This window comes from Mesoplodon densirostris, chromosome 19 (assembly GCF_025265405.1).
Source record: "Mesoplodon densirostris isolate mMesDen1 chromosome 19, mMesDen1 primary haplotype, whole genome shotgun sequence".
In the NCBI taxonomy this organism is placed as follows: Eukaryota; Metazoa; Chordata; class Mammalia; order Artiodactyla; family Ziphiidae; genus Mesoplodon; species Mesoplodon densirostris.
Window position 1 is genome coordinate 5,827,680 of NC_082679.1, and position 27,085 is coordinate 5,854,764.

At 40.6% G+C, this 27,085-nt stretch overlaps 1 protein-coding gene and 1 long non-coding RNA gene across 4 annotated transcripts in view; one reads left to right on the forward strand and one right to left on the reverse strand.

Annotated features, from left to right (window-relative positions):
- Positions 1–7,391: 7,391 nt before the first annotated feature.
- On the reverse strand, positions 7,392–24,745 carry LOC132480430 (uncharacterized). Its single transcript, XR_009530642.1, has 4 exons — positions 24,659–24,745; positions 22,541–22,599; positions 8,737–8,847; positions 7,392–8,227 (listed from the first exon to the last, which is right to left on the reverse strand). It is a non-coding gene; the product is annotated as an uncharacterized LOC132480430 (long non-coding RNA).
- Positions 24,734–27,085, forward strand: part of LOC132480423 (zinc finger protein 577-like) — a 43,187-nt gene continuing 40,835 nt past the window's right edge. For all 3 annotated transcript variants that reach the window (XM_060084639.1, XM_060084635.1, XM_060084634.1), the window contains exon 1: positions 24,734–24,975. The gene's annotated coding sequence lies outside the window, so the exon portion shown is untranslated. The remainder of the gene's footprint in view (positions 24,976–27,085) is intronic.

Here is a 27,085-nt window from a genome sequence, read left to right on the forward strand (position 1 = left end):
AGAGTTTGGGGGTCTTTGCAGTTCACTTTGTTAGTAGGGCTCAGTAATTGGGAACGGGAGGGGGGTTGGTATTTGTCAATGTAAGTGGTGTTTGAATTCATTTGGCGCTCAGTGACGGAGTAGCCAGGGGTGAGATAGACCAGATGAACGCTACAATTCCCTTCAGTCCTTGAAGCCCACTTTCCTCTCCAAGGACAGCTTTAGAAGTCTCCTTAGGGTCCTACATCACCTTCTCCTTTCGTCCCCACAGATACGAAATTTAGAGAGATCAAGCATTAAGCAAATCTAACGTGGTAAACTTCCTATTTAAGATGAGGTTTCTTTCCTCCTTACTGAGAGTTTACTTGGATATTTCTTTTCAGATTCTTTTTGACACCAGTAAAATAACCCTTCTGGTCCCTCAAATTATGTTTCCCTACTCTTATTCAAATGTTAGTATATTTCAATTTTTGTCTTTTTTTTCTCTTAATTTTCATAATTCAGATAAACTATGGAAACACAGGTGTAGTTTGCCTCTTTTAAAAAAGTTAATTTCATATTCTAAACATTTCCATAATACAAATTCTCTTAGTTATTACTTAGGATTACATTAGGATTTGGTATTTACCCGAGGGTTTGTTTCCCTGACCCACATCTCCTTCCTGTTTTTTTGCCTTTGTTGCAATTGAAACCAGGGTCTTTTTTTTTCCTTCTAATTTTTATCTCCTTTCAATTTCTTTAACATAGTAAAATAATTTTTAAAAATATTATTACTTTTTTTTGGTTACTACACTGAAATTTTATGATTACTAATAGCATTTTCCAACTCAACAGTTCATTATGAAATTAAGAACTCAACATCTTATTATGAAAAATTCCAAACATAGCAAAGTTGAATGAATTTTACAGTGCACATGTACTATACCCACCACTTAGATTGTACCATTAACATTTTACTATATTTGCTCTGTCAGTTATCTATCCATCCCTCCATTCATTAATTCATCTTGTTTTCTTTCTTTTTTTGGATTATTTTTATTTATTTATTTTTCTGGCCGCGCCGGGCGGCAGGCGGGATCTTAGTTCCCCGACCAGGGATGGAACCCGCGCCCCCTGCAGTGGAAGCTCGGAGTCTTACCCACTGAACCACCAGGGAAGTCCCTGTTTCTTTTTTTAAAAAAAATTTGGTGCATTTCAAAGTAAACTGCAGACATCAGTATACTTTCCCCTAAATACTTAAGCATTTCTATCAACTACAGTTCTACCAATAGCTTACTTAATTCCTTTATATTTTCCAAGTGAATGATCTGAGCATTTCCAAATAATATTGTCCCAATGACAAATGTATGGATTTGCGAATGAAATGAATCTGGCTTTAAAAAATCTGGATTCTTGCTCTTACTGATGACTTGGGTGAATAACTGTGATAGTGTGATTTTCAATAAGAAATATTTGGTCTTTGTCCCATGTCCCGTTTCTGGCACAGAGCTCCTAAAACCTTTGGACTTTTCAAAGTGATTAAGGTGTCTCTTATCTTAATGAAGTGACTTTTGGAATGCATCTAAGGATGGGGCTAGTTGTCTGTACTGCCAACCATGTGATTAGAGGGTTGGAACTTTCAGTCTCACTCCCTGACCTCTTGGGAGGAGAAAGGGCTGGAGATTGAATCAACCACCAATGGCCAGCCAGTTACTCAATCATGCCTATATAATGAAGCCTTTGTAAAAACCTAAAAGGAAGGGATTCAGAGAGCTTCCGGTTAGTGAACTCGTGGGGGTACTGGGAGAGTGGCTCTCCTGGAGAGGGCATGGAAGCTCCACACCCTTTCCTCATGCCTTCCCCACTGCATCTCTTCCATCAGGTTGTTCCTGAGTTACATTCTTTTATAATAAACCGGTAATCTAGTATGTAAAATATTTGAGTTCTTGAGCCACTCTAGCAAATTAACTGAACCTGAGGAGAAGATCATGGGAACCTGTGATTTATAGCCAGTTGGTCAGAAGTACAGGTAATAATCTGGACTTGGGAATGGCATCTTATGTGATGGTGGGTGGGTGGCCGGGAGGTGGGAGGGCAGTCTTGTGGGACTGAACCCTTAACCTGTGGGATCTGATGCTGTCTCTGGGCAGACAGTGTCAGAAGTGAACTGAAGTAGGATACCCAGCTGGTGTCAGGAGAATTGCTTCGTGGTATGGGGGGGACCCCCTTCCCTCCACCACAGTTTGGAATTGGGTCCAGAACACTTATTTAGTTACTGAACCTGAGTCTTGTTCTTCATTTGTGCAAATAAAAGTTTAGTCCTTCTCTCAAGTTTGCTGAGAATTAAGGGAATTAAAATATATAAAATTGTGATGGTTAGTGGCACATACATGGTAGAAATAAACAGCTGCTATTTTTCTGTTTGTACTTTCATACTTTGTAAAATTTATCACTCATGTCATTTACTCATTTTTTTGTAATGAAAACTTAAAAGACCATAAAGTTACAGTAATAATTAGGCAACAATAATTTTATATTCTATTACACATATTTTACATACTTGTGAAAAGATAATTAAGAAAATAAAATGACCTATCTAATAATATCTAGATATAATCACCTTAACTTTTTGGTATCGGTATTTTTTGGTATGTCTGTATAAATATATGCACACAAAAATGTCACTTGCCATTCCAGTAAACAAGGAATGTTGCCCGCCATCAGCCACTGCATCAGCACGCCCCCACCCCAACCATGGTGCCCCCAGAGGAGAATTCAGGATGGGGAAAAACAGGATACTGGCCCTAGATTGTTAAGATGCGTATCTAAGGAATAATTTCAACGAGCCCAGACTCTTGCATCTTCCCATACATAGAAAACCACTAAAATCATTAACTTGAGATATGGTTTTTTGTGATTAGCAGTTATCTTTTCACATTCAACTACATATTTCTTTTTCAGCAAAAACTTAGGTATATGTCCTGGGTCCTTCTTACCTTACCTCAGCAGTTCCTCAGCTACTGAGAGGTTGCTTCCCAGGCTGCAGTCCCCGTAAGGCCCTTGAATAACACATAAGTCTCAACTTTTAGGTTGTGCATTTTTCTTCAGACATATGTTTTACACATTTTGTATTATGGCAGAAAAATATTTATGCTACATATAACTTTGAGTTACATATTTTTTTTACTACATATAGAATGTTTTTAAATAGCTGCACAGTATTCCATTGAAAGTTTATACTAATCAGTTAATCCTCTATCACTGCATCTATATAATACTTTATGTATATGTATACATTTATGTATACATATATAAATATATTATGTATACATTTATGTATATATATACACACATTTATAAGAATATGTATCTTTGCATGCTTATGCCATTATTTCCTTTGCAGAAATTTCTAGAAGTAAAATTTTTGGTTACCAGTGATAACTATTTTGAAATTTTCAGTATACAGTGTTAAAATATTCCACTAAAATGTTCCGCCATGTAACACACATCAATTTTCTTTTATATAATTCTATCAATTTCTTTTTGTGGTAAAACACACTTAACATAAGATTTATCATTTTAACCATTTTAAAGTGTATAATTCAGTGACATTAAGTACAGTCACAACATTGTACAAACATCACCACTATCTAGTTGTAGAAGTGTTTTATCATCCCAGATGGAAACTATGCATCCATTAAGTACTCACTTCCCATTCCTGTCTCCCCCGCCAGTCCCTGGCAACCACTAAATGCCTTTCTGTCTCTATGGATTTGCCTATTCTGGACATTTCATATTAATGGAATCATATAATATGTCGCCTGTTATTTCTGACTTCTTTCAGATAGCATACTGTTTTCAAGGTTCATGTTGTAGCATCTATGAGTACTTTATTCCTCTTTATGGCTAATATTTCACTTTATGGATTTTGTTTATTCATTCATCTGTTGATAGAATTTGGGTTGTTTCCACCTTTTGGCTATCATGAGTAGAGCAGCTCCGAAATTTGAGTACAAGTTTTAATACCTGCTTTCAGTTCTACTGGGCATATACCTAAGAGCAGAATTGCTAAGTCATGTAGTAATTCTGTATTTAACTTTTTGGGTAACCGCCAAACCGTACTCCACAGAGGCTGCACCATTTTACATTGCCTCCAGCAATGTATGAGGATTCTAATTCTCCACATCCTTGCTAACACTTATTATTTTATTTATTTATTTTTATGGCCATGCTGATGGGTATGAAGTGGTAAAGTGGTATCTCATTGTGATTCCAATTTGTTTCCCTAATGACAAATGACAAGGAACTTTTTTTTTTTTTTTTTTTGGCGCGGGCCTCTCACCGTTGTGCCCTCTCCCTCTGCGGAGCACAGGCTCCAGACGCGCAGGCTCAGCGGCCCTGGCTCACGGGCCCAGCCACTCCGCGGCATGTGGGATCTTCCCGAACTGGGGCACGAACCCTCATCCCCTGCATTGGCAGGCGGATTCCCAACCATTGCGCCACCAGGGAAGCCCGAGGAACATCTTTTTATGTGCCATCTTTATACGTTCTTTGGAGAAATGTCTATTCAAGTCTTTTTGTTCACTGTTTACACTGTCTTTCTGTTATTGAACTGTAATTGTTCTTTATATATTCTACTCACTAGACCCTTAATCAGTTATATTATTTGCAAATATTTTCTCCCATTCTGTGGGTTTCCTTTTGACTCTCTTGGTAGCGTCTTATACAGACTACTTTTAAATTTTGATGAAGGCTTCCCTGGTGGTGCAGTGGTTAAGAATCCGCCTGCCAATGCAGGGGACACGGGTTCCAGCCCTGGTCTGGGAAGATCCCACATGCCGCGGAGCAACTCAGCCCGTGCGCCACAACTACTGAGCCTGCGCTCTGAGGCCGCGAGCCACAACCACTGAAGCCCGTGCACCTAGAGCCCGTGCTCCCCAACAAGAGAAGCCACCGCAATGAGAAGCCAGTTCACCACAACAAAGAGTAGCCCCCTCTCGCCACAACTAGAGAAAGCCCACATGCAGCAATGAAGACTCAATGCAGCCAAAAATAAATAAATAAAATAAATTTAAAAAATGTTTTCGACAAAGTCTTATTTTGTTTTGTTCTTTGTATTTTTTGGTGTCATATCTAACGCTCTATTGTCAAATTTGAGGTCAGGTCGATTTATGCCTAGGTTTTCATCTAAGAGTTTAATAGTTTTACCTCCTACGTTTTTCTTTTGGCAGTTTGATTTAAGAAGGCACTGCCTTTTTTTTTCCTTTCTTTTCTTTTTATAAATTTATTTATTTATTTTTGGCTTTCTCTAGTTGGGGTGAGAGGGGGCTACTCTTCGTTGCAGTGTGTGGGCTTCTCATTGCAGTGGCTTCTCTTGTTGTGGAACACAGGCTCTAGGTGTGCGGGCTTCAGTAGTTGTGGCATGCAGGCTCAGTAGTTGTGGCACGTGGGCTCTGGAGGGCAGGCTCAGTAGTTGTGGTGCATGCACTTAGTTGCTCCACGGTATGTGCGATCTTCCCGGATCAGGGCTCAAACCTGTGTCCCCTGCATTGACAAGTGGATTCTTAACCACTTTACCACCAGGGAAGTCCCAGGAAGCCACTGCCTTCTGATCTCTGTGGTTTCTGATAGAAATCAGCTGTTCATCTTATTTCATATTCATTACATATGACAGTTGGTTCTTGCTGCTTTGAAGATTCTCTGTCTTTGGCTTTTGATAGTTTGAACTCTATGTGTCTCACTGTAGAACTCTTTGAGTTTAAAAAAGAAAAGAAAGTGATTTTAAGTTCTTTGCATATTGGCTCTGTTTGGGGCACTCCTTCAAACTTAGCCAGGCCATTTATAACAGTGCCTTAGGCTTCTTTTCCTGCTTCTGCTGAGCCTAAGTACCAGACAGAGGTGAAAGCTCGTGTTCTTCTCCGTGTGTCTATTGTATGCAGGCCTCTTGTGTCAGTCCTTTAGGGAACCCACAAATAGGTCAAAACAATTCCTTGGGGACAAGATTTACTTTGCTCCCTACAGGTCCAGGTATCCATCCACACCAGGAATACAGGCTGCCGCTCTGCCACAATGGCTGTGGGGGCAAGGCTAATTTAGAATGCCACAAAAAGTCTCCTGTTTCAGTGGCCTTTCTCCTGGTCAGGTGTTCACTTTGTTTCTGTAAACCAGTGACTATCTTCCAGAGTTCCAGTAAGGTTGATTCTGACAGTTTTTGTCAGTTTTTTTAGTGCTCCTGAGGAATCCCTTGGAGGTCTCTACTCCACCATTTTTGCTAATGTCACTCAACGATGCTGTCAATATTTACATACAGATTGTGTAACTGGTCAGTTAACTTAATACTCTTATTTTTGGTGTTCATTAAAATTGACCTCCATGGCCTCTCCCATTGCGGAGCACAGGCTCTGGACGTGCAGGCCCAGTGGCCATGGCTCACGGACCCAGCCACTCTGCAGCATGTGAGATCTTCCCGGACTAGGGCACGAAGCCATGTCCCCTGCATCGGCAGGTGGACCCTCAACCACTGCGCCACCAGGGAAGCCCGTAATTCTTTTTTTTTAATGTTAGTAATTCTTACTTGATTCTTTTATCAGACTGCATTGGGAGTGTTTCCAGAACAGTGGTGAAAAATAATGGTATTGTTGCACTAGCACGTGCACACATGTGCAAACACACACGCACACACACACACACAGAAACCCACGCGTCCTCTTAGTGAGTGCTTTTATCTCTGGCTTTCAGCTGGACATATGTGGGATTTATTCAGTTTTGGTTTTTTATTATGGTTCTTTTTCTTTTCTTTTCTTTTCTTTTTTTTTTGTGGTACGCGGGCCTCTCACTGTTGTGGCCTCTCCTGATGCAGAGCACAGGCTCCGGAAGCGCAGGCTCAGCGGCCATGGCTCACGGGCCCAGCCGCTCCGTGGCATGTGGGATCTTCTTGGACTGGGGCACGAACCCATGTCCCCTGCATCAGCAGGTGGACTCTCAACCACTGTGCCACCAGGGAAGCCCCAGTTCTTTTTCTTTTTGAAAGATATACAGATACAACTTAAGTCACATCATCTTCTATTTCCCCCCTTCTCTTCCCGTGGATAACTGCTATCTTGTTATATATTATGCATATTTTCATACTTTTACTAGATGTGTATGTATCTACAAACAACACATACTCTTGTTTTGTGTTTTAGAAACAGATGAAGATGGTAGTATATCGTATGGGTTTTTTTTTTTTTTTTTTTTTTGAGGTACGCAGGCCTCTCACTGTTGTGGCCTCTCCCGTTGCGGAGCACAGGCTCCAGATGCGCAGGCTCAGCGGCCATGGCTCACAGGCCTAGCCGCTCCACGGCATGTGGGATCCTCCTGGACCAGGCATGAACCCACGTCCCCTGCATTGGCAGGTGGACTCTCAACCACTGCGCCACCAGGGAAGCCCTGTATGTATTTTTTTTAAAAACTATAAGTCGTGTTTTGTTTTTTCATGCTAAGGCAATAATGAATTCCTAACCCACCCAGGGCTCAAATTTGAAATAGATGTTGGATTTTTATGAAATATTTTTCTCAGCATTGATTTTGGCGGTCATGTGACTTTTCTAATGTATTAATATACTGTAGCAGACACTCTTGGCTCCTTGCTGTGCAAAGAGTTGACATAGCTGACCTGAGACTGTTCTCCTTGGAAAGGCCTGCTGATAAGATGCCATCCCTGGCATCTGGGAACTTAGATTTTGGGAGGGTTCCCACTCTTCCCTATCAGGAGTGGCTCACTGTGCCAAGACTCTTCTTTCAAACAATATGGTTTGTCTTGAACGCCTGTCTTCCTCTGGGATTCTGGAATTTTGGTATGTACTAGGAATAGCCCCCCCATAAAAGCCATGAGCACCGAGTCTCTAATAAGCTAACACATTTCACATGAGTTATCACAACTTGTTGCTGGGGAAGTGAGCATATCCTCTGTGACTTCATGGAGACAGGACTCTTGGAAGCTTGTGCCTCGTTTTCCCCCAGACTTTGCCACACCTTTTCCCTTTGCTGATTTTGCCTTGTATACTTTCATGGTAATGAATCAGTTATGTGCTAAATCTTGGGAGTCCTAAGGAATCACTGAATCTGGGCGTCATCTTAGGGATCTCCAGCATACCTGCAAATGTCCATTCACTTCCTTCTCCTTTTCTGCCAGATTCTCCAGGCATTCCTTGGCTTGTGGCAGCATAACTGATGCCTGCTTCTGTCTTCACATGGTCTCATCTTCCCTGTGTGTTTCTTCTCGGTGTGTCTGGTATAAGGACACTCATTAGATTTTAGGGCCTACCTGGATAATCCTGGATGTTCTCATCTTGAGATCTGTATAATTACATTTGCAAAGACCCTTTTACCAAATCAGATCACATTCACATGTTCATGGGGTTAAGATGTGAATATATCTCTGGGGGGGGCACCATTCAACCCACTACAAAGGAGTATGTGGACACATGTGATTTTAAGGGAAAAAATGTCCAGAGCCTCACTTTCCCAAAACTGATCTGTGTGAGAAGTCTTCTGCCATTCTTCTGCCAGGCTTTGTGCTGTGCTGGTTTTCCTTTCCCATCTTCCCTCTCTCACTCATACTATTTGTACTTCACAGAAGAAAGGCATACCTCCCCCCATTTAGATTGTTATGTTTTACTGCCTCAGGGGCATCAAATAAAGGGACAGTTAGAAGCACTGGCCTTGACTTAAGGTGGGTGACCAGCAGCAGTGACCGCATCTGGGCCCAGAGGGAATATATCACCCAAATGAACTTACTCTTCACTCCACAGGTCCTGGCTTCGAGGAGCAAGAGAAATCAAGTAAAGGACGAGGAGGAGGTTCCTGGAGTTGCATATGGTCATTTCGTGGGACATCCATTACCTGAGACTGAGATTTTGGAACAGAAATTTAGGGCAGATCCAGAAGAGACTAAAAACCACATCCCAGTTACTTGGCATTGCCCAAAACAAGAAAATGACAAAGGCTCAGGTGACTTTTGGTTTGTTTTATTCTTGATTCCCTCATGGATTTCCAGAAGCCTGAAATAAAAAAGCAGTCCAATTAAATGAAAAGTATAAATTGGGAAAAAATGGGCTCTGGGGAGAAATAAACTACCTTCAAAATCAAGATGAAGTAGAATCAGGTATATACTGTTCGTAGATTTCGTACTACATGACCAATGTTGGTATATAATGTATGACTCTGCAGGTCCCTCCTGGTTACATAAACCATCAACTTGCATGTAATCTGTCAGCCATTGCAACCAGAGAATCATGGTAAGTTATTTGATATGCATTGAATCTGAGGAGAAGGCAGATCATTTCCTCAGGAGATGTCACTATTTCATGGTACTTAAGTCTTGGGAAATTTCTTTGTTGGTTTCTTTCTAGAGGTGATAACGTTCATTGTGTTCATAGCATTCTTCTAATATTGATAGATATACAAGCAGGTTGTGTATGGCTGTTTCTTATATGATTATTCTGAGTCCTCTGCTGGACTAGACCAAGTAGAATTCAGTGCACACAGTTTTTCAAAAGACCACAGCTTGGTGACTTATATACCCACACTTGTTTTGGGCTGGTTTTATCCTTGAATAAAACCTAGAGTGCCCAGGAAAATGGAAGGTTTGCACAGTTATCAAAGGACATCTTTGAACAGGTTGTAGAACGGGTGCTTCAGTACAGATTTGGCCACAGGGAGTTATAAATTCTTGTTTGGTAATGGCTTGGATTTTTGAGATCCACAGAGTTTGCTTTAGAACTTTACCTTATCTCAGAAAATACAGAGCCCTTCCCTGTGTTCAAAATCTAGTTATTACTGTACTTTTCATGCCCAAAGAAGTTAAATATTTTGTGTAGATAGGAAAGAGCTAGAAGTTGTTATATTTAATTGGAATAAAATTAGTGAACTATATTGAAAAGAACATCTAAATATTGAAACTAGCAAAATAATCATCAAATTGATGTTTGATCAGTTTAAAGCAATTACATCTAATCCTGGTACTGCTACTGTGCCATTCAACGAGGTACCAGTATTTTTGTGCGTGATGACGGTTATTATGTATTGACACTAAATTTAAATCCCCAAGTTGATAAAGCTATTAAAAATGAAATAATTAATCAATAAGGAAAATTTAACCAGAAAAAGTTCAATTGCTTATAAAATTTTGATAAATGAAAGAGAATACCCCCCCAAGAATCTAGTTGTTACCTCCCACCTCCTTATTGCCTTTATTTTTAAACAAGTGACTTGTTGTGGTATAATAATATATATATGTATGTGTGTGTGTGTATATATATATAGTCTTTGTCTCTGGTTCCTGGCACAGAGTTCCTAAAACCTTTGGAATTTCCTGAGAGATAGGAGTGTCTTTTTTTATCCATAACAAGCCCCTTTGAGCCATATGTGAGTTTATGCTAATGAGGTGACTCAGGATGGGCCCCTAGAGAGCTTCAGGATGGGAGCTGATCCCCAGAAAGACCAAGCCTTGATTGGAACTTCTGGCTCTACCCTCTGATCTCAGTAGACAGGAGAGGGGCTGGAGATTGAGCTCTATCACTAGTAGGCAGTGGTTTAATCAGTCATGCCTATGTAATGGAATGTCCATAAAAACCCCAACGGGGTTCAGAGAGCTTCCAAGTAGGCAAACAGTCCACTTGCTGGGAGGGTGACTCACCCCAGCTCGACAGGGACAGAGGCCCTTGCACTCAGGACCCTTTTAGATTTGGCTCTATGAGCCTCTTCATGTGACCATTCATTTATGTCCTTTATAATAAACTATAAGAGTAAGCATAATAATTTCCTGAGTTCTAGCAAATTATCAAACCATAGCAGGGAAGTTATGGGGACCCCCAGATTTGTAGCTAAGTTGGACACAAGTGCAGGGAACCTGGAATCTGGGACTTTGGACTGGTGGCTGAAGTGAAGGCAGTCTTGTGGGACTGAGCTCTTTAGCCTGTGGAGCCTGATGGTAACTCTGAGTTGTTAGTGTCAGATTAGGATTGAATTCAAAGACCAAATGTTAGAACAAAAGATGCTCCTAGTGCTTTTATCATTTAGGAGACTACAAGGGTTTTAGGAGCACTAAGCCGGCAACCAAGGAGAGAGAACATTATATATATTTTCTATTATTTCACACCTTCCATTTCAATAATGAGAGAAACACTCTTATCACATGGACTGTGTTGTTACAGGGATTGCTGACACTGAAGGATGTGACCATGGACTTCACGTGGGAGGAGTGGCAGCTCCTGGACCCTGATCAGAAGGACCTGTACAGGGACGTGATGCTGGAGAACTATAGCAACCTGGTGTCCGTAGGTGAGGATGGCTCCCCTGTGTCCCTTGGATGGTGCCTTTTCTTTCTTCAGCTTCTGAAAGAGTTGTTGTGTCTGTGGTGCTCTGAAGTGGGAGATTTTCAGTCCTCCCCCCGGCCCCAGATGAGAAGGTATAATCTCTCCGCGTTTTAGAGACAAGCCTTTAATTTCCAAACATGCAGATCGTGCAGTCCCTGAAGTGTACCATTCTCATAGCATCACATATCCCTAGTGCCATCTGATGAGCCTAAGTCTTCTGTTATTTCCCACGAACAGGGTATCAAGTTAGCAAACCTGATATACTCTCCAAGTTGGAACAAGGAGAACCACCATGGACCTTAGAAGATGAAGTTCACAGTCACCCCCATCCAGGTAAGTGAGAGAGAACCAGCAAGAGGGGGAAGGCTGTGGAAATCACCTTCTAGTCCTTTAGAGAAGGCATCCCAGTGGTGAGGGTGTCTGAGGATACAGAAACAGCCTCCATGTATCCCTTTCCTCATAGGAGAGCTCTTTTTCTGTGCAAGAACTTAGAGGAAAATATACCACTTTATCTCATCTTGGAAGGAATCCCTGTTTATTTCTTCTTAGATGTCAACCTTCCCCCTCCTAGAATTATTCTTGCTTGGTTTTTCGAATCCTCCCATTCTTTACTTGTTAGAGTATGATTTTATGTTCCTTTCACATTTCTTGGTATGAAATTCCTCCTTCCGTGTCTCTCTTCTAAGAGAAAACTTTGAATTCATCATTGTCTTCTGACTCATACACCTTCCTGCTCCATTGGGAAATATTTATTTCCCTTTACGACATCCAACTGCACCTCAGGTGCCTTACTCTTGTAGTAACGTGGTCTCTTAATGTGTATTCATCTGCTTGCTTTTCTTTTTACCCACTCTGAGATTCTTCAAAGGTTCTGTTGTCATCCCTCTGCTCTCACAGGCTATAAAACCTTACTTTATTCAAATGTGTTAAGCTCTTTGTGGAGACTTGCAATTGACATGTCCCTTAACACTGTCTAATATACCTGCTGGTACCATATATTTTAACCTGTCTTCATGGAAATTCCCAATGAGTTCACTCTTCGTGTGAGAAACTAGAACCATCTTCCCTCCCAGAAAATCCCTTTCCAACATCCTTTTTAAAATTGAGATTCTTTTGTACTTCTGTACATCTTAAATCCTGGTATTACCTTGAATCTCCTCTACCCTCTGGGCTCCTGTATTTAATGCCTCTGCTCTTCCTGTTCTTTGTGTAATTAGGAAAGACATTTCTAAAATTTCTCATTCTCATTTCCTAGCCTAAATGAAATCATAAAACCTCATGCCAACCTTACTGTAGTTCCTTTTTATATTTGTTAATTAATCATTCTCTTAGTTAAACTTTAGATTTTGTTGCTGGATTCTTTTCCCTAAAGCTATCCTTTTCCTCCTCATAGTCTGATGGCATTAAGTCCCAGTTGACCATATTGCTGTGACACAGAAATTTCTCTTCTATCAAACACCTAAATCCCCACTCTCGAAGAGGAGGCAGAAATTTAACAAAAATAGAGTTTCAGTTTTATAAGATGAAAAGAGTTAATGGAGAGAGGTAGTGGTGATGGTTATACACCATTGTGAATCCATTTTAATACACTGAACTGTGCACTCAGAAATGATTAAGATGGTAAATTTTGTGTTATGTGTAATTTATCACAATAAAAGTAAATGGGAAAAAATACACAGATACTATGTCTGGTGGTGAAAATGACTGTAAACACCAAACCATCAGCATGGAAAATGACTGGAGATGAGGTCAATGGGGTCATAACTGGGGGTTTGCAATAGGTCAGTTGGTCACATAGGGCCTTGTCATCCATTTCAAACACTTGATCTTCCTCCTAATGAGAAAACCTTTAGAAGGATTAGGGTATAGCAGTGACGTGATATAATTTATGTTTTAGAGGTATCCCCTTGGCTATCAGTAGAAAATAGACTACAATAGGCAGGTGCTGAAGCAGAAAATCAGATGTGAGACCTGGTTGTTGGTGAGTTCAACCCAGCTTGAAGATAGTATGAGAAGATTCTGGAACAATAAAGACTGAATTTGCCACTTAAGTAGGTATGGGGTATGTTTTTTCCTAGGTAACAAATTACCACAAACTGGGTGACTTGAAACAACAGAAATGTATTCTCACAGTTTTAGATGCTAGAATTTGAAAATCAAGGTATTGGTAGAGACATGCTCCCTTTCAAACATCTAGGAATGAATCCTTTCTTGTCTATTCCTCGCTTCTGGTAGTGGCCAGAAATCTTTGATGTTCCTTAGATTGTAGACACGTCACTCCAGTCTTTGCCTCTGTTATTACATGACCTTCTTCCTGTATGTCTCTGTGTGTCTGTAGCCAAATCTCCCTCTCCTTAGAAGGACCCCAGTCATTGGACTAGGGTTCACTCTAATCCATTTTGACCTCGTCTTAACTTGATTACATATGCAAAGACCCTGATTCCAAATAGGGTCACATTCATAGCTACTAGGTGTTAGGGTTTAAACATATCTCTTTGGGGGACACATTCAACCCACAGTATGGAGTGTGAGAGGGGAAAAAAACAGATGGAAGATGATGCTAAGGATTTTTGATAGAAGAGACTAAATTTAGCGGGAAACAAAGAAATGTCTTTCAGAGCAAAGATTTTATGAGAAAAGCTAGGAGAAATCTTCATCTAATATTTACAAATTAAGCTTTTGAACGTGTGAAATGTTTCTGCTATCATTGAAGGCTGTACAAAATTCAAGCAAATAGTAAATACAGAGACTATTTCAGAAATTCAGAAGAAAAGTAGCCTAAAGTGGTATAGAGAGAATGAAGAGTGATAGTATCATAAAGTATCTTAGGTGAGAGAAATAGCTCAGTTTTGAATTAAGATGATAAGGAAACATGGCAAGAAACTGGAAGTGTGCAAGGCCATGTGGGGACTGTCAAAAGATTGGCCTGAAACCAGCCATGTGGAGACCAATATTTGAAGATATTTGTTGGGGAGCTAGTGGAGTGGAAACTTAGATAAACTGGGTACATCATGGTAATGTAAACTTTTATCACCAGACTTACTGTTGTGACTTTTATGTGTTAATAATAAAGGAGGCATGGTGGAGGTTAGGTTTTGTATATTCTAACTCTAGATAGTCTTATTTTTAACCTCAGTGGCAGCATTAGAGAAATAATAAGGTATAGCCAGATGTTCTAAGAAAAACTAAAGATAAAATTGTCACAAGTCTTGATTCAGGAGGAAGGTGGTCCTGTAAGACCCTTTAATTAATGCCAGCAGAGACATTACTATATGATTAAGGAAGAAGACGCTGTTGTTGGCAAGTTGAGAGATTACTATTATCAGGGACAATGAAATGGGAAAAATTCCACCATGACATCCATATAGGTACAGAATAGTGAAGAAGGTGAGCATTCCCATATCTGGTGCAGCAGATCTGCTTCTAAAAAAGACTGTGCCCCACTAGCCTGTTGTGAAAGTCCATCAGGATCATCATGTCCCTCTTTCTGTGGGAACGTATGAGAATGTGTCACAGCTCCATGCAAGGTTAGAATATGAGATTGGTGCTTTGGGAAAGTGAATTTGATGATGGTCTACCTAATGAAGAAGAATGGCATGTTTTAGCAACAGGATGAGCACCCAAGAGTCTGTTAGAATTTTCTTGAAATCATGACCTGTATGTCCAACATTCTGAGTTGCCTCTTTGATGTATATGTTCTAACACCCACGTCTGCTTCTATCTCTACCAGCGTGGTTATGTTAGGGTCTCTTCAGCGGGCTCTAGGAAACCCAAAACTCTATGTTGAATGACTAAAGCTTTCGTCTGTGCCTTCATCTTTTTTCAGTCTTCATGTTTGTCAGAAAATGATCTCATACAATACTCTGACCTTAAATAATATATATTTTTATGTTTTGGGTTTTTTTTTTTTTTGGCTGCGCTGTGCAACTTGCGGGATCTTAGTTCCCCGACCAGGATTGAACCTGGGCCCATGGCAGTGAAAGTGCCAAGGACTGCCAGGGAAGTCCCCTTAAATAATATTTACATACTGATGTTTCCACATTGCTATTTTCAGTCAAGACCTTACTCAAGTCTTATCATCTGACTGGCTTTTCTGGGTCTGTGCTTGGATATTATCTCAAAGATGATATGTTTCAAAATGTACTTGGTTTCCCTCATATTCTGAACTTGGTTCCCCTCACATTCTGAAGTTCAGCGATATTCCTCATCTTGTTAAAAGGCACTACCCAGCTACCCAATGGGTCAAGCCAAATACTTAGGCATACACTTGATTCCCTCTTTTGTTACCTCTCCTCACATCAAATCCATTAGTGAGTCTTGTTTATTCTTCCTTCCAAATAAATCCTGATATCTTCCACTTCTTATTTCCTTTGCTTCTTCAAACCACTGTCACACTTGCAACTGCCTACTTTATTCCTTATCTTATTTTATTGTTTCCCTTTCCACCCATAGAATTTGGCTTCAGTGAAAGTAAAGAATTTTTACCCTGATGGCTGTTATCTTTTGGGTTGTTTGGTGTTTTATATTACTTTGTCTTTAACCATTTCCAACAGACAGGAGTTAGTGTTTAATGGATACAGAGTTTTTCAGTTGGGGAAGATGAAACAGAACTAGAGATGAATGGTCGTGATGGTTGTACAACAATATGATTATACTTAATGCCACATAAATATACACTTAAAAATGGTTAAAATGGTAAAATTTATCATATATATTTAACAACAATTGTGAAAAAAAATTTTTTTAAAAAGATAAGGTACTTTTATACTTGGAATTTCTTTTATATTTGATATCATAGGTTTTCCATTAAAGAGCCAGCTCACCCCAAGGTATTTTCTTTTAAGTCTTTATTGAATTTGTTACAATATTGCTTCTGTTTTATGTTTTGGTTTTATGGCCATGAGGCATGCGGGATCCCAGCTCCCCAGCAAGGCACCGAACCCACACCCCCTGCATTGGAAGGCAAAGTCTTAACCACTGGCCCACCAGGGAAGTCCCCCAAGGTATTTTTGAAGTAGTTTTATTCCATATGATACTCATGGAAGGGTTCATTGTTCTCTTTCCTAGAAATTGAGAAAGTGGATGATCATATGCAGCCACACTGGCAAAACCAAAATATACTGAAGAGGCTGGAACAGTGTTATGAACAGAATGCATTTGAGAATATTATTTATCAGAGCAAAAGTTGTTTTCCTTTAAGGCCAAATCATGATGTATTTGATTTACATGGGAAAACTTTGAAATCATATTTAGATATAATCAACCTGAGTACAAGCTGCAAAGAAATTGAGCCTGCTGAGTTTAATGGAGATGGGAGATCCTTTCTCCATGCTGATCGTGAGCAAACTCATACTGAAATTAAACATCGGGACATACACAAAATAGAGAACACCCACGAATGTACTGAATGTGGGAAAGCCTTCCTCAAGAAGTCTCGGCTCAATGAACATAAGAGAATTCATACAGGAAAGAAACCCCACGGATGTAGTGTGTGTGGGAAAACCTTCTCCAAGAAGTTCAAGCTCACTGAACATCAGCGAACTCACAAAGGAGAGAAACCCCATGAGTGCCGTGAATGTGGAAAAGCCTTCCTCAGGAAATTTCAGCTTACTGAACACCAGAAGACTCATACAGGAAATAAACCCCATGTATGCAGTGTATGTGGGAAAGCATTCTACAGAAAGTTCAAGCTAACTGAACACCAGAGAACTCATACAGGAGAGAAACCCTATGAATGTCCTGAATGTGGCAAAGCCTTCTTTAGGAAGGCAGAGCTCATTATACATCAGAGAAACAAAAGAGGAGAAAAACCCCATGTATGCAATGAGTGTGGTAAAGGTTTCTCCAGAAAATCACAGCTCATTCTGCACCAGAAAATTCATACAGGAGAGAAATCTTATATATGCAGTGAATGTGGAAAAGGTTTCATACAGAAAGGCAATCTTATTATACATCAACGAACTCACACTGGAGAGAAACCCTATGGATGCACTGAATGTGGTAAGGCCTTCAGCCAGAAGGCATGCCTCATAGCACATCAGCGATTTCATACAGGAAAGACTCCCTTTGTATGTACTGACTGTGGAAAATCTTGTTCACAGAAATCAGGACTCATTAAACATCAGAGAATTCACACAGGAGAGAAACCCTATGCATGCAGTGACTGTGGGAAAGCCTTCACTACAAAGACAATGCTCATTGTCCATCAAAGAACTCACACGGGAGAGAGACCCTATGGATGCAATGAGTGTGGGAAAGCTTTCTCCCACATGTCATGCTTGGTTAAACATAAGAGGACACACACAAGAGAGAAACAAGTAGATTCAGTGAAGGTGGAATATCCTTCTACAGAGGGTCACAGCTTATTAGATACTAGTGAACTCATGCAGGGGGAAAACCCTGTTAATATGGTGACTGTACAGATGTCTTCTGCAACCCCTCGGACATCATTAAACATCAGTGGGCTCCTAGCAGATAGGAATGTAGTCCTTATGGAACAGCCAGATGCCAGAGGTGCACCCTCAGGAGATAACAGAGAGTTTGTGCAGGAGAGAAACTTCATGAATGCAATGAATGTGGTTATGCCTTCAGTGGTCAATTACATCTTATTTTATGTCACAAAAAACACATAGGAAAAAACTGGTACATTCTATTTGGAAAAGCCTTGAGCAATAATGTATAGCTGATTATATGGTTATGTATAAAAAGCAAACCTATGAAGACAGAGGTTAGGAAAGCTCTGTGTTTTGCAAAGTAGACCCTATTATCAGTGATTACCAAAGGTCATCAGCAAGCTTATAGTGTGTAAAAATATGAGAGTGGTAAAGTCCTTCCCTCAGTAGGTGTCATTATATACTGCAGAGAAACTTGGAAGGCAGTGAATGTGGCAGGGTTTTCTGCCCCATCCATTAGCTGATGAAATCATATACAAATAAAACACTGTGAACACACTAATTGTGGAATATCTTACTAAAGTTCTTGTGAAGCAAAGCCTGTGAAAATGAGAAATATTCGAGAGCTTTATGTACCAATTCCCACTTCATAATATATTACACAATATACCTGATGTGAATTTTTGGACAGGAAACCTTGAACCATATTCCTAGTTACTATGCTTATGATTCCATAATTTTAAGGAGAAAGAGAGTCTACCCCACATCACTGGTTAAGGTTATCACGTTATACTCATTTCTCCTAATTGTGGATTCTTTTTCTTTTTTTAAAAAAAATTATCTTCAATGCCCACCCAATATATGATTAGCTGCCACATTTCTTAGGCTCTAAATTTATTTAAATATTATTTCAGACAACTGAATTCCCTCAACAGAAATGAATATTAAATTCATAAATGTAACAATGTCCTTGGATGAGCTTAAGATCAATTTATAAATAAGACTAAGCATTACACCATAAAGGTCACTATAAATGTGATTTTTAAAATTTTCTAGACTTGAAAAGGTAGTGAAATCAGGCTTGCAAAATGAACTGAAAGCCCAAGGACAATTAGTAATTTAAACCTATAAATTAACTAACGAAATACATTCCAACATAACTCTTGGTAATTTTTTTTCTGAAAACATGAAAATAAGATGGGCAATTTGAACACAAATTAAGATGACTCTTCTTGCTTCCATCCTAATTCTCCCCCTTCTCTGATTATCCAAATTATTCTCAGAATCCTGGGAATGTGAAAGTCTAAACTGGATAACTATTCAGCTGCACTCTTCCTTCTGGAGATAGCTCCCTGCCCAACCCTTCCCTTTGCCTCATTGATGGAATGGATATAGATGTCAGGAAGAATGTTGGGGTGGTTCCATTTCCGCTCAACTCAGGGACTCTTGAGTCTTACATGTTTGAGTGTAACATGAGGAAGAGAAAAGTAGATCTTCATAGAATCAACTTTGGCCTGGTATCTCATACTTCACAGAGCTGGATCGACTGAATCAGATTGGGAATAGGTCAAGGAGTTCTGGAAGTGTGGGCTGAATCTGGTTCTAGACTGGAATACTATAGGCCTTTAACCAATCTGGCAAATATTTTCAGAATCTCTATAATTACTGAGCTGTAGCCAGGAGTAATGTCAGTAGGGACTGGCATAAAACTGATGTAGCGTTAAGGTTCAGACCAAGTCTACTGCTGGAAATCTGGGATTTGAGGAAGGGCATGAGGTCAGGTCCCTTAGGGAGAAGCTAGGAGTGGAGGCATGTAAGTAGATGAGGTATCTTAATGGCATTGTAAATGATTTTTAAAAAACACATGATGTAAAAACTTAGAATCACTTGGAGAGAACATCTCAATTATTTTCTTAAGGATTTTAATGTGGAATATATGAGGATTTTAGGTCATGTATAAACATTACTATATCAGTTTCAATACAAAGCACAAATATAACAAATATCAAATAACAAGTATCATCTTCCTGAGTTTGTGCTCAAATATAAGGTCTTGAATGTAAGTTATAGTCTGTAAAATTTAGACTGTAAACTTCATGAAGAAGTAACAAGTACTTCTACTGTTTAGGGACCTTCTGTTAACCCCTATATACCAGATGTCTAGAATGCCTGACGTAGAGTAGGCACTCACTGTTAATTGGCTGAGTCTCATCCAATAAGCAATCTGGTCTTGCTCAACTGAGATCTAAAGTAGGATCAGAAAGGACCAAGTAACTTTAATGTATCTCAAAACAAACCTCAAGAATATTTATAGGAGTGCAAACACATTAACTAACAATGTTTGTCATCCAAACAAAAATTACCAAGCATGCATAAAAGCCAGAAAGTGTGACCAATATTGAGAAAAACCAATCAGAAGTCACCTGAAACTGACAATGCTAGACTGAGCAAACAAGGACAGTATGATAACTATATCAACAGTTATAACTATTCCATTGGATCAAAAAGGTAGAGAAGTGATTAACATGTTAATTATAACAATGTGTAATGGGGTTTAAAAAATATTTTATACATTACATGTTCATATTTTATAAGCCCCCCCATAATATTGTTTCTTCATTCACTATCTTGAAAAGAGAGTAGATGGCAGTTTGAGAGATTACCACCTGGCATTCCTCACAATGATACCTCTTACCCCATTGGCTGAGAACTCAAGGCTTTTCTTTTTTTTCTTTTTTTTTTTTTGCGGTACGCGGGCCTCTCACTGTTGTGGCCTCTCCCATTGCGGAGCACAGGCTCCGGACACATAGGCTCAGCGGCCATGGCTCATGGGCCCAGCCGCTCTGCGGCATGTGGGATCTTCCCAGACCGGGGCACGAACCCATGTCCCCTGCATCGGCAGGCGGACTCTCAACCACTGCGCCACCAGGGAAGCCCCAAGGCTTTTCTCTTTTTAATAAAAGCTTTTATTAGCTTTTGTTCTCTTTGTACGTGAGTTTCTTTTGCCTTGTCATCAACTTCACTGGTCTTTTCTTTTGCCTATGCAAATAGGTTAAAAAACTGCTCATGCTTTTTAAGACCCCCCAGCACAGCCCCGTGTATCATTTTGGATAGTTTCTATTGTTGTGTCTTAAAGTTAACTAATCTTTTCTTATGCAGTGTCTAATTGCCATTAATTCCATCAGTGTATGTTTTCTTTCAAATTGTAGTTTTTAATCTCTAGAAATTTGACTTGGGACTTTCTTTTTATATCTTTCATATCTCTATTTAACATGGTTTACTTTTAACCTGTCACTTAATATTTAAAGTGGTTTTCTAGAAGGCATCATATAGTTAGGCCTTGCTTTTTTATCGAGTTGACAATATGTCTTTATTGGGGTGTTTAGATCATTTATGTTAATGTGAAAATGTAGTTAGGTTGAGATTAAAAATGTACAATTTGCTATTCATCCAATCTATCCTTTTCTTTTTGAATTTATATTTTTGGCTTGTGCTGGGTCTTTGTTGCTGTGCGTGGGCTTTCTCTAGTTGCAGCAAGCGGGAGCTACTCTGTTGCGGTGAGTGGGCTTCTCATCGTGGTGGCCTCTCCTGTTGCAGAGCACAGGCTCCAGGCACACGGACCTCAGTAGTTGTGGCACGCAGACTCAGTAGCTGTGGCGCACAGGCTTAGTTGCTCCGCGGCATGTGGGATCTTCCTGGGCCAGGGCTCGAACCCATGTTCCCTGCATTGGCAGGCGGATTCTTAACCACTGCACTACCAGGGAAGCCCCCATCTAAGCTTTGCTCCCCTTTTCCTACCATCTTTTGGAGTAACTGAGTATGTCTTATGATTATTTATCTTCTTTATTGGCTTATTAGCATTTATTCATTCATTCATTCATTCATTCATTCATTCATTTATGGCTGCGCCATGCACAGCTTGTGGGATCTTAGTTCCCCGACCAGAGATTGAAACCCCGGGCCCCCAGCAGTGGAAGCACAAAGTCTAACCACTAGACCACCAGGGAATTCCCCATAATTTTGTTATTTAAGTGGTTCCTTTAGTTTACCGCATGTATCATTAACTTGTCAGTATAAGTACTATTATATATACCTCTTTGTGTATAGTAACAGAATCTTACAATAGTATACTTCCATTTTCTGTAGCCAGATTAGCTTCACTGAAGAGACTGTCTTCTGGATACTCCTGGGATATGTATTTAGGGGATGGGTAAGCTGGTTTTACATGACAAATCTACATTAGCTTTCCTAACTCCATATACTTTTGGATACTTTACAGAATGTGGAACAAGGAATTTCTGGCATTTAAACTTTAATATAGTTCACCTTTGAGTCAAGTTTCAGTCAACCAACCAAGCAAACTGTTAGAGCCATTCTCACTGAGCTCACACATCAAAGCCAGAATCAATCCATAGTAAGCCCATATTAAACTTGCTTGATCCAAAATCATATTCCTTCCACCATGACCCCACAAATGTTTCCCAGGTTTCTACTGAACACATTAAGCAACATTTTAAAAAGATAAATACTTCATGACTATATTGGGTTTATCCGAAGAATGCAAAGTCGGTTAAAAGTTGTCTAATTTTATAAACCACATAATTCACCACTGTATTAGACTGCTCTCCTTGCCATAACAAAATACCAGAGTAGGTGGCTTAAACAACAGAAATTAATTTTCTCATAGTTCCGGAGGCTAGAAGTCCAAGATCTAGGTTCCAGCAGATATAGTTTCTGGTGAGACACTGCTTTCTGGTTTCTCGTCTTATAAATAAGGACACTAAACTTCCTGGAGCCCCACCCTTACCACCTCATTTAACCTTAATTACTTACCTTAGGAGCCCCATCTCTGAATAGAGCCACACTGGGTCTTAGGGCTTCAAAATGTGAATCTGAGGAGACACAAACATTCAGTCCATAATATTCCTACACTGGCCCTGTCCCCTCCATTTCATGTCCCTCTTGCATGCAAAATACATACATTCCATCCCAACAGCCCCAAAAGTCTTAACTCATTCCAACATTAACTCTAAAATCTATATCCAGGCATTCTCTGGTGGTGCAGTGGTTGAAATCCGCCTGCCAGTGCAGGGGACATGGGTTCGATCCCTGGGACGGGAAGATCCCACATGCCGTGGAGCAACTAAGCCCATCAGCGCAACTACTGAAGCCGTGTGCCTAGAGCCCATGCTCCGCAACAAGAGAAGCCACAGCAATGAGAAGCCCACGCACTGCAACAAAGAGTAGCCCCTGCTCACCGCAACTAGAGAAAGCCCACACAGCAACGAAAACCCAGTGCAGCCAAAATAAAATAAAATACAATGTTAAAAAAAAAAAAAAGTCTATATCCAAAGTCTCATCTAAGTCAGATGGGTAAGACTTGAGGTACAATTCACCCTGAGGCAAAACTCCTCTCCAGCTTTGGACCCTTGAAAACAGGTAAGTTATGTGCTTCCAAAATACAATGGTGGGACAGAGGTGGGATAGATATTCCCATTCTAAGAGAGATAAATCGTAAGGAAAAAGGGGTGACAGGTCCCACGCAAATCCAAAACCTAGAGAAGCAAATTCCATTATATCTTAAGGCTTCAGACTAAAGTCTTTTGTTCAATGCTCTACCCTCCAGGCATTTTAGGCCATAGTTGTAGGTGGGAATCATAACACTCGCTATAATGAGGAAATAAAACCAAGTAACTTCACTTTTCCATTCTGCACACCAGTAGTGAGACAGGCTGGGATCTGGGACACTTTGCTGCAGTGCTTGCACCTGGACAAAAGTCTCCTCCAGCAACAGAATACAATGAAACTGTAATAGAAGGGACTAAAAATAACTGCTGTGCATGCACAGTTGGGGCTAATTATGAACAAGATACAAGAAGACAAAAACCCATCTGCCACTTCTGAGGTAATGAGAGCAAAAGCAGGGTCCTGTGCTTAATCCCTGCACACAGCCCTACAGGGGATGGGCAGACTACCTAAGCCACCCTCCTGCCCCACCCCTGGACCTGCGCCCTACCCTCACCCCATTTAAGGGACCAGCTCCCCACACCCCTACCCCCAGCAATAAAGGGAACCTGTTACTTGTTTCTCTCCCTCCTGCTGCAGCACCAGTCACAATAAAGCCTTGCCCGAGTTTCTTATCTGGCCTGTTACCAATTTCTATTGATTAAAGAGGCCAAGAACCCTGGTCTGTAACAGTACAATGTACAGCTCCACGAAAAAAAAGTGTTATTTTTGTCTGCGTTTATACCTTTCATATTTCCAGCACCCAGACCTGTGTTTGCCACAGAGTACGCATTTTATAAACATCTGCTGGGTCAATAAATGAATGATTAACCCTTCGAAGTTTCTCTGAGCCAGGTTGTACAGTTATTGGGAGTGGGGCTTAATCAATTGGGCCGCAATACTTAACAGAATCACTTCCCTTTCTCAGAGCTTTTTTTTAAAAAATAAATTTATTTATTTAATTTTAGTTTTGGTTGCATTGGGTCTTCGTTGCTGTGCGCAGCCCCTGATGGACCGTGTTCCCCGTTTCCCTCCGTACCAGTCAGAACAAGAGCTGTATAATCCTGCGTTTTGCCCAGTCTCAGACCAATACCCTCCTCAGAGGTTCTCAGCCTCAAATGCAGCTTCCTCCAACACCCCCTCCAGCCAGCATTCCACTAGCCAGTTCTCCTTCAATTGTTGCTAGGCTTGGTTTGGGTCCCTTCCCCCCGCCCCCAAATTTCTTTGAGATGGTTGCGCTTGTTAGCTTCTCTTTATCCTTTAAATCAAAGTGCCTTCATGTCCGCGACCATCTCTGCGCTTCCTGCAGAGAGATCCGGGCAGGCTTGACTTTCTGAGAAGCTAAGCTTTTGTGCAGCGCCCCTGGCGAATGTTGCAAAGTCGGGGCCCAACGGGTCAAGTGACCTGGAAATGGGGTGAAATAGGTCGTTTTCAACAGCTTCTCACCGTTTTTGACCTTTCCGCGGAAGGCAGGAAAAGGAAGCCCTCCCCCGACGTTCGGCAGTACGTGGGAAAATGGCGGCTCCCAGTAAAGAGCCTCGAACCCGGCGCGGAAATATTGCGTCATAGAAGGACCGCGAGGAGCCGGATTCCGGGTCTCTGGAACCGCGATTTGTGGACCTCGTCGGCCACCATCCTTTCAGCTTCTACGCCTCGTGTCCGCCGCGGGAGTTGGTTGCCGGTTTACAGACATTGAGGTAAAGTGTTTAGAACAGCGGTATCGTGATTTGCCTCCAACGGTGAAGACGGAGTTCATCCATCAGGTCAGTGTCCGGTTCTGGGCGTGTCTCGGGGCCTGGGAGGGCGCGTTGGGGTGTTTTGCTGTTTTTGTTCCAAACGACGTAGAGGTCGATTTTGGGGGGAGGCGAGTGGTGATCCTCGCTGGGGTGTTGTGTGTTAGCGGATCAGTCGGGGAATCCGTATTGAGAGTTCCCCATGGAAAGGGAGGTCACGGGGTTCCGTGTTGGGACGAGAACTTAGGAGGTTTTTTGGAGAGTAGCGTTTGGGTGGCTGAGGTTGGGGGAATTGGGAGTCATATCCGCGTTGGGGACAGCGTTTGGGGAGCTTATCGCATTTTTTTTTTTTTTTTGCGGTACGCGGGCCTCTCACTGCCGCCACCTCTCCCGTTGCGGAGCACAGGCTCCGGACGCGCAGGCCTAGCGGCCATGGCTCACGGGCCCAGCCGCTCCGCGGCATGTGGGATCTTCCCGGACCGGGGCACGAACCCGCGACCCCTGCATCGGCAGGCGGACTCTCAACCACTGCGCCACCAGGGAAGCCCATGTCGCATATTTAATTTAGAAATGGTGTTTCTGGTCCTCTTGCGTCCATGTTTACTGTGTATTCTATTGAGAATAGGTTTTCAGGTTCATCCCGACCTAAGTAATGACATTCTCATCCTCCTAAATACGCCTCCAGAAAACAACTCTTGTTTAAATTTAGTATATCTCATTTTTAGCGTTGGGATCAAGTGTGTAGGTATTGGTATGATTTTATATATATTTATCTAACTTCCTGTCATAACCGTTTCCATATTACAAACTCTTTGGAAGTTTTCTTCTTTCTTTTCTTTTTAAAAAAACTGTTCCAGTTATGTTCCATCAAGTGGGTGTTTTGATTGAGGTAGAACTGATGTAGATCTAGGTACTACACTTTCAGGAACACGTGATGGATTTCCTCTAACTCAAGTTTTTTTTTGTTTCTTTGACCAGCTGTGATTTTTTTTGTATGTGTCTTGGACATGTTTTATTATGTTTATTTGTAAATAGTTTACGCTTTTGTTGTAACTGTAAATGATGTCATTTTTTCCCCATATGACCCCGCTCCCTCTTTTTTGTTTCTTTTATGTAATGCACAAGTGCAAAAATTAAAAAGATATGCTGATTTTGTCACCTCATTCCACTCATGTTTTTACTGATAGCTTCAAATTGATTACTTCATCTTTTCTAGCTGAGCATTTTTGTCATCTGCAAATAATGTTGGCCAGGTAGCAAGTGATGGGACTGGAGTAAGAAGAACCTGCTTCTGCCTCTGACCTGGGTGGGTTAATCACTGAGTTAAGCTTCATCAGTTGTGAAGAAAGCTGTCATGATTCCCACTTCGTAGCTGTTAGAAAGATTAAATGAGCAAAAGTTCTTTAAGTACAAAGTGTAGTGCCTGGCACATTGTATAGTCTGGATAAATGGTACCTGCACTTTATCAAGTTATTATTCTTTCTCCAGGGCTTCCCCACCCCCAGCTTTATTGAGATGTAATTGACATAAAACATTCTGTAAGTTTAAAGGTGTACAACATATTGATTTGATACACTTATATATTGCAAAACACACCACCATAAGTTAGCTAACATCTGTATCATGTCACATAATTATCGTTTCTTTTTTGTGGTGAGAACATTGAAGATCTACTTTTTTTTAACAACTTTCAAGTATATAATACAGTATTATTAACTGTAATCACTATGCTGTATATTAGATTCCCCTCAAAGGCTTTTTAATTTTATTTTCATTCATAATTTCTTTCTCTTTAAAATTTCCTTTGATTTATGTTGCTAGGTTTCCCAATATCTTACATTCCTAGAAGAAACCATACTTGTTCATAATGATTTGTTCTTTTAACATGGGGCTGGATTCTATTTGTTAATATTTTATTTAATATTTTTGCATCTCGAAGTAAAAAGATGTTTTGGATTTGCTTCAAAAATAATCTGCGGGGGGGAAATAATAATCCAGTGGTGGTGGGGAAGTGAGTGGTGGTGTAGATAAAATAAAATTAGATTTGAGTTGATAATTATTGAAGTCATATGATGGATGCATGGAGTTTGATTATACTGTTCTTTGTTGGGGTTTTTTTTGTACAAGACATTTAATTATA